The 8810-nt window shown below is 41.8% G+C and overlaps 1 pseudogene; it reads left to right on the top strand.

Moving 5' to 3' along the window:
* The first annotated feature begins 1644 nt into the window (after positions 1-1644).
* On the top strand, positions 1645-2076 carry LOC102836594 (annotated as a pseudogene).
* The last annotated feature ends 6734 nt before the right edge of the window (positions 2077-8810 follow it).

Below are 8810 nucleotides of genomic sequence, written 5' to 3' on the forward strand. Positions count from 1 at the left end.
TGCTTGAGTCCAGCCACCAGATATTCGGACTTAATTCGCCTGGGGTGGGGCCTGAATATGAAAATCTTCTAGCGCTTCCTGGTGATTTTAATACACAGGTATGGTTGAGAATCTCTGTTCTAGACCAGTGAGCCTCAAATATTTTGGTCTCCAAATGCTTTCAAATTCTTAAAATTACTAAGGGTCTTAAGGGCTTCTATTCGAGTGGGTCCTCTGTATTGATTTTACCATATTAAAAATGAAAATCAAAACATTTTTAAGATATTCATCTAATGAGTTATTAGAATAACAAACTCATTGCATATGAACATGTATGGAATATGTTCACTAAAGATAATAATATATTTTTTAAACTTTTTATTGTGAATTGAGTGATACTTTACTTGGAAGAACATCAGTTTTACACTCATTGTTTCATTGCAATCAATGATTATAATTCCTTCCGTGCATCATCATTCAATAGCATTTGCTTCTATTCCCTCTGGTTTTGTTTGTTTGTTTTGTTTTTGTGAAGGAGGGAAATATACACAAAAACACTCAGGAATGTATCATCATTTAAACAACCAAAGGGCACATTCTGCAAGCCTGCCTCCTGACTGCCAGCACTCAGTTCCTCTCTTTCCATGAGTCTAGAGTCCTCAACTGCTCCCTCTCTCCATGTCCTCATCTTTACCACCATATCTGGTGTCACTGCTTCTCTGGACAGGCTCCCACATTCTGCTCATGCTCTTCTCCCTTGAAGGAACAAAAATTCAGTGAGAAGAATGGTGAGGTTAGAACAGGATTCTTCTAGTGGCTTCCTTATTCAATCTATCATAGTACGCTGTTGCTTGCGTTGTGTTTATGCAGAAACTATGCCCTCAAATAAGTATGGAGTATCTTAATCACACTTTCAGATAATTGTGGAAATTCTTCTTTGAAACTACATCAAACTTTAGAAACTGGTACTTTCTTAAAAGTTAGTTGAATGTGGAAACTGAAAATATATGAACTTCTTGTGCTCGTTCCATTAAAATCCATTCATCTGTCTTCTTTAAAGAAATCTTTGCCTGTGCTAGCTTAGTAGAATCAAGAATTGGCTATTTGACAAAATATTATTAGTTCAGTGAGATATGCAGATCTTCTAATGTTGATGCAACTCATCTCACAATAAAAAAAAAAAAAAAAATCACATCCATTAATATCTCTGTAAGTATTGGAAAGCTGTCAAGTCCACAGTGGCGAGTACAAGTTTTCAAATTTCTTGAAAGCTTCAATTTTATCATTGGAAACAAATACTGTCAGTTATTTTCCTTGAAGTGACAGGCTTAATTTGTTCATGTTCCAGAAAAATGTCTGCTAAATAGTCAAGTTTGAATAACCATAGTTTGTCTATAAGATGTTCTTTTAAGTAAAATTAGTGTACTCTGAAAAAAAAAAAAACCAACCAAACAAACAAACAAAAAAAACAGTTACTTATGGGCACACTTGAAATAATCAGAGAGGGGCTTTTTCTTGTGGAGACCATGGTCCTACAATGTGGAGGGAAGGGGTCAAAGTGTTTAATGTGACCTTTCCATCTAGTCACATCGAATCTGGACTCAAAGATTGAGATTTGCTGTCCTGTCTCCCTCTCTTTTCACTGGGTGCCGTGGTGTCACTGACATGGGCAAGTGTCGAGGTCTTTGTACTGCCAGGAAGCTCCAGAGCCACCTATGGGACCAGAAATAGCATGATAAACAGTACGGAAAAGCACATTTGGGCACCGCTTTGAAAGCCAATCCCTTTGGAGGCGCTTCCCATGCAAAAGACATTGTGCTGGAAAAAGTGGGTGTTGAAGCAAAACAGACAAATTCTGCCATTAGGAAGTGTGTCCGGGTCCAGCTGATTAAGAATGGAAAGAAAATCACAGCCTTTGTACCCAATGATGGTTACTTGAATTTTATTGAGGAAAACGATGAAGTTCTAGTTGCTGGATTTGGTCGCAAAGGTCATGCTGTTGGTGACATTTCTGGAGTCCACTTCAAGGTTGTCAAGGTAGCTAATGTTTCTCTTTTGACCTTATACAAAGGCAAGAAGGAAAGGCCAAGATCTTAAGTTACAATGTTGAAAACATAAGGATAACAAATTTTCATATCTAGAAAAAAAAAATTGAGATTTCGTGAAATTAATAACTTGTACTGTTTCCTCCAATGAAAATCCTATGGATCTCAGTGGATCTAACGTACATCCGATCTTGGGGGTGGTCCCGAACCAGGCAATGGTTCATTCCATTGGTCATAGATCAGGGCCAAGTTGATGGCAGCTAACCACAACAACAGCTCTTCATCAAATACATTCTTAAGAAAAACTAGCTGGTTCTTTTTCTGCATTGTGTGGCAGGGAAGAGTCCAGAAACTCCTAGTGCATACTGACTGGTGCCACTGCCTAGTTCCACACTAAGATGAGGAGTGTTACCTGTTGTTGCTGAACACCATCACTACTGAAGGAAAACGTGATCATATCTTAGTATTTGTTATGAAAATACTTTGATCCTCTCAGACACCTTCAAGGAGTCTCAGTGGGCTCCAGGATTTCAAGGACTGCACTTTGAGAAATGTTACTCTGGCTCAACTATGAGACATGAACATTATCTTGAGCTAGGACCTACATTTGATCAGACTCGCAATTAGAGAAAGGATTGTTTGTTTGTTTTCTATCTGAAAAAGAAATGTATAACCAGGCCTTTGTGTTACAGTTTATGTGAGTGTTTATTGACTTTAAAGTGAGTATTGTAGAACATTTGAACAAGATAATAAAATAGAAAAACCAAGAAAAGGAAAAGCAAAAAGAAAAGAAAAGAAAAAGATAGTAAAGTTATAGTCTGTCATGAGTTGAATTATCTCCCCAAAGTATGTGTTAACTTGGCTAGGTCATGATTCATGTAATCACCCTCCATTTCGTGAGCTGCTGTAATTATCCTATGTGTTGTCATTCCTAACTAACTTCAATGATGTTAATGAGGCAGAATTAGGGGCAGTTATGTTAATGAGACAGGGTAGAATCTATAAGATTAGGATGTATTTTGAGTCCATCTCTTTTGTGATATAAAGGAGGTTAAATCAAGTGATCAGACAACAGAGAGACCTACTACCATCAAGAAAGAAGAGCCAGGAACTGACTATCCCCTTTGAATCCAGGTCTCCTGCACTGTAAACTTCCAGAGCGAGAAGAAGATTGATTCCAAGATACCTGGAGGTCTCCAAAGAACATCAGCCCCAGAGATGTTGCCTGGAGGCACGGAGCTCTGTTTGCTGAGTGTTAGGAAACCCTCGCTTCTCTGTCTTTTGCTCTGATGCTTGGTTCTGCTGTTCTCTTCTTCTGCCACAATTCCTGTTTGCCAGTTCTCTGTCTTCTGGGTCAAGGAGGTTCAATGTACAGGGATCTCAAGGTCCAAGGGACATGTTCCACTCCTGACACTTCTTTCTTAATAGGAGCCAAGATCCCCTGTTCCGACTTCTGAAGTGGCTCATTTTATACCCAACTGTTGTTGCTACTATGTGTCATTGAATCAGTTCCAACTCATAGCGACTCTGGATAGGGTTTCTGAAGCTATAAATCTTTAAGGGAACAGAAAGCCTCATCTTTCTTCTGTGGAAAATCTGGTGGGTTTCAACTGCTGAATCTGAGGTTGGCAGCCCAATGCATAATCCACTACTCTACCAAGGCTCCTTTTTACAACCAGCAAGATAGTAAAATGGACCAATCCCCACATTCGAGTTCTAAGCTTTTACAATCACAATTAACTCTGTTACCAATGTTTCATGACTAAATCATATAATGCTACCCACATCTTCCCTCGCCTTCTCTTACCTAAGCCATAAGAAAAAGAAGAAATGCACTGAATCTGCATGGTCCCACCCAGTTGCCAGCCACAAAACTGCAAAGGGTAGGCCATGGGAACTCACTACATAGTAGCTGTCTTTGAATAAGCACTACTGCCAGTAATAATATCATCTAGATACTTACCTGCTTTGTTATTCCATTTGGATCCCACAAGATGATGAGAGTAAGAGGCTGAATGAACTATTTCTACTTACCAGACAAAGCAATGAGGTTCACAAAATCAGAACTCACAGTTACCAGCTCTAAAGAAGAGGTCCCTCGAGGCAGGGTTCTGAAGTGGTCCCTGACACATCCTCATCACACTCATCCCATTCATATTATTGTTAGTTGCCATCTAGTTGATTCCCACCCATGTGTACGGAGTAGACCTTTCAGAAGCAGATTACCAGGCCTGCCTTCTGAGATGCCTCTTGGTGGGTTTGATCTGCCAACTCTTCAGCTAACAGTCGAGCACTTAACAACTCATGTCACCAAAGTACTACCGTTCTCTCTTTATTGGAGCCCTAAGATAAGCACTGAACTGCTAAACATAAGGCTGGTCGTTCAAACCCACGAGCTTCTCCTCAAAAACCTTTTACAGGGTCTCTGAGTCAGAACCGACTCAAACAGTACATGGCAATAACTCTTTCTTTACGGTTTTCGTAATTGTTATCCTTTAAAATGACTTTTTTTTTTGTTTTCAACTTAAATAAAAGTTTTTGAAAGGAACTGTTTTATGACTATCATACAAATAAAACAAATATTACTTAATAACAACAAAGTTGAATATATTGTTGTTGTTGCTGTTTTTAAGTGCCATTGTGTCAATTCCAACTCCTTGGTGTTTCCAAGGAGTGGCTGATGAGCTTGAACCACCGACCTTGTGGTTCAAACAGACCTTGCAGTCTAGCGTATTAACCCACAGTGCCATATTAGGACTCCACACTTTAATATACAGCTTTTTAAATAAAGAACATTCCCACTCTATATCACTAAAAACCATCTTCCACTTGCCCTGTGGCATGCTAACCCCTTTGGCTCCTGGGTCTGGGTGAAGCATCAAGGCTTTGAAGAGCTGTAAGCGGATCCTGGAAACATCTGCAGCTGTGGCAACAGCTGAGGGCTTTTACATATCAGATACACAACGTGGGATGTGATGTCATTTGCTTTCCTACAACTCTAAATCCACGTTTATCCAAATCTCCAAGAGCATCTTCTTCATACACAAATATTTATGGGTATAAATTCAAGGGGAAGGAGTCACTGAATGTCTAGCCAGCTGCTTAAGACACTCAGAGAGGGAGGAGCCCACCTGAGATGCTCTATAAGTGGTTTTGCAGAACCCAGAGCTCAAATGAGGAAATGACCATGAGAATGAACTCAGGTATTCTGTGGCCTGGAAATCTGCATGGTCTCCTCCAGCCCTGAGTGGAAAGTGGGGCCCTTGCTGGCTGGGCTCTGGAGCTACGTAAGTGGACCTCTGGCCTGTGAGTCACAGGAGGAGAGGAACTGTACCTTCTTCAAGGAGAAGCTGAGTGATGAGCAGGGATCTCTACCATTGGTCCCACATAATAATTGTCCATAAATGTTACAATAATTTCATAAACATTAGCAACCGTGCTGCCTTAACCTAGAGGGCATTGACTGGGACGATAGCCAATGAAAAAATGGAGCGCAGCTCGAATCTTTGTGGAGCTTAATGTGGGGTAGGAGCAAGAGGGCCAATTTTGACAGGGAAGACAAAACAAGCATCCGGCGGAAGGAGTCTTAACCCATGCTACCCACTGTCACTGCTGCCAACATCCTTACAAAGGACACTTAAGTCCCTCAGAACAGTAAGCAGATGTTGTCCGCTTAATAAAGCAGCAATCTTGAAAAGATCATTCTGGCCAAATGCATGGTCCTCCCTAATGAAGCAAGCAAGGCAGTGTGGTCACTGGATTAATTAACACCCACAGGTGTTTGACCTTTTCCTGGACACGCGGACTATCAGCATTCCCTCCCCTCCCACCAAGACAAATGACCCACTCGGGCAACTTCTTCCATGATGTACCTGTGTCCTTCTCGTGTGAAAGAGGCGGGGACAGGGATCGAAGTCCCTGGATGAACCTGTCTGTGTTCTGTTCCAGAAGACAATAAAGAAATGGAAACAAATTTGATCCTTCCTTGGCTTTCCCCATTGCCTGTTGTTGTTGTTGTGAAGTGCCATCGAGTCGGTTCCGACCCATAGCGACCCTGTACAAGGTTTCCGAGGGTGTAAATCTTTACGGGAGTAGAAAGCCTCATCTTTCTCCCGCGGAGCGGCTGGTAGTTTCGAACCGCTGGCCTTAAGGTTCGCAGCCCGATTCGTAACCACTACGCTACCAGAGCTCCTTGCCATTGCCTAGCCAGGATCTAATAAGAAGATCAGTTATGCTCAACAATCAAGATAACACATTTGCTTCTGCTAACGGGGTCACGTTTCAGTCTCTTATTCTAAATCAATAACTCTTACACCACTTAGGGAAATAGTAATTTTGGGGGTTTTGTTATAGTTGACCAGGGAAGCTCATCATCATGGTCTTGGCTAGAGACTCTGCCCATCCGTGCCTCTGTGCACATGGCAGGAACAGACTGGTAATCTTACATTGGAGGTTTGGAGAATTTCACTGTTTGTGGACAATCAGAGGAATCATCAGGTTGGAAAACAGAAACCCTTAGATCGGTCTTGTTTCCAGAGTGCCATGCCATAGACACTTACCAACAGCGGGTCTCACCCTGCCTTGTCCTGCTACTTCTAATTCATACTAAAGTGTGAGTGGCCATCTCAAGCATCATGAAGAGTAGGACAGGGAGGCACATGCATTGAAGGAGGAAACCCATTTTACTATATTGGATCTCATCCATGTTGTAATATCACAGCCTGAGGCCCCAGAAGAAAAAAGAGAATCATTTTTACCATTCAGAAACATAATAGGAAATGAAATATGAAAGTACATTAAATGAGCTAGAGAAACTATGAAAGCACACATCTAGAAGTCTTTGACCTGGGGCAGCATAAACATTGCAATTGTTTGTTGTCACAGCAGAAAATAAAAACAGAAAACTAGATGAACACCAATGCATGGAAAATCCCTACCCCAAACATAGGTTTGTACAGGGAAGTGGTCAAACTTACAAGTGCAAAGCATCAATTTTCTGCCTTTGTTTCCTAATCTGTAAAATGGGTATAATAGGATAGGCTTTGTAAAGTTTTGTGAGGATTAATGAAGATAATGCTTAAATATGAATAGAAGATTGTTTTGTTCCTATTATATTTTCACAAGCCATTACCTATAGGAGCAGGAGTCTTGGTGTGGCGCTGTGGGTTAATGCACTAGACCAAAATGCCGGTTTGAACTGCAAGGTTGGTGGTTCAAAACTCACTAGCTGCTCCTCAGAAAACCTATACAGGGTCACTATGAGTTGGAACTGACTCCACAGTACTTAACAACAACAATATTTCTATTACTGGACTCCTGGTGTGATACTGTAAGATCAACACTGGACTGTGAAACATAAGGTCAGTAGTTCAAACCCACCAGTTACTCCTTAGTTGGAACTGACTCAACGGCACTTAAAAAAAAAAAAAAAAAAAAAAAAAAGACCTTGAACCACAAGGTCGTTGGTTAGAGCCCACCAGTCGCTCTTCAAGAGAAAGATAAAGCTTTCTGCTCCCACAAAGCTGAAAAGCCTCATAAACCCTACAAGAGGTTTGCCATGAGTCAGAATTGACTCAAAGACATTAACAATAATAATCCCTATTATTGCAGCTTGTACAACAGTGAAAGAAAGGTGTAAGTAAGACCAAACTCACAAAATCAGCATCTGCCTTCAAGGAGATGAGTCATCCCTTTCACCTACCATATTCTTGCCTGAACCTCCCCTTCCACCTTCTCACCCGGGTGCAAGCATCCCGTCCCCATCTCTGGAAAGGTAGACAAAGCAACGCGGAGGACTGGGAGGCTTGGGCATAGCTCCTGCCTCCCCTCCCTTCTAACCTGAGGGCTCAGGCAAGTCTCATGATCCCTGTGTATCAGCAGCCCCATCTGCTGTGCCCATCACCTGGTAGCCAGTATATGTAAATAAGTGGTACTTGAAACTGATGTCTAAAACATCCAGCTTTGGGGTCATAATCAGGACACCTGAACAGAGGCCAAAAAGTTGTATGTTTTAGAAAGAGGGTCTTCACTTCTGAGAATCGTCCTGAATTTCAGAAGCATCGTTGTTAAGTGCCGTTAAGTCAGTTCTGACCCATAGAGATTCTGTATAGGATTTCCTAGGAGTGGCTGGTCAGTTTCAACCACCAACCTTGTGGTTCAAACCAACTTTGCAGTCCAATGTGTTAACCCACAGTGCCACACCAGGACTCCCACAGCGCCACACCAGGATAACCATAAAGAAACCAGCAATCCTTCTTCATAAGCATGAAGAAAGGTCCATGATAGCTCTGTGGGATAAGCATTGGACTGTGAACCACAGCGTTGACAATTCGAACCCACCAGCCTCTCTGTGGGAGAAGGATAAGGCTGTCTACTTCCCCAAAGATTTACAGTTTGGAAACCCTATATAGTGTTGCTGTAAGTTGGGACTGACTGGATGACACCTACAACGACAACAACCATGGACTGTTGTAAAGGTTGTGCAAACAACCACTGCTCCACCACCTCACCCTGTGTCATCTTCTTCTGATCCTCCTACTCAGTCCCAACCCCCCCCCCACACACACACACAGCTGCCCTCTATACTATAATCCTCTACTAGAAACCCATGAGCCCAGTTGTTAATACCAATCTTGATTTTTTACCAAATACTCAAAGTAGTCCCGGTGTGGCGCTATAGGATAAGCACTGGACTGTGAACCATAAGTTCTGCAGTTCAAACCCACCAGCTGCTCCTTGGAAACCCTATACAGAGTAGGAACAGACTTGATTGCACTTAACATCAAC

Source organism: Chrysochloris asiatica, unplaced genomic scaffold, assembly GCF_000296735.1.
Source record: "Chrysochloris asiatica unplaced genomic scaffold, ChrAsi1.0 scaffold00104, whole genome shotgun sequence".
NCBI classification, from domain to species: Eukaryota; Metazoa; Chordata; class Mammalia; order Afrosoricida; family Chrysochloridae; genus Chrysochloris; species Chrysochloris asiatica.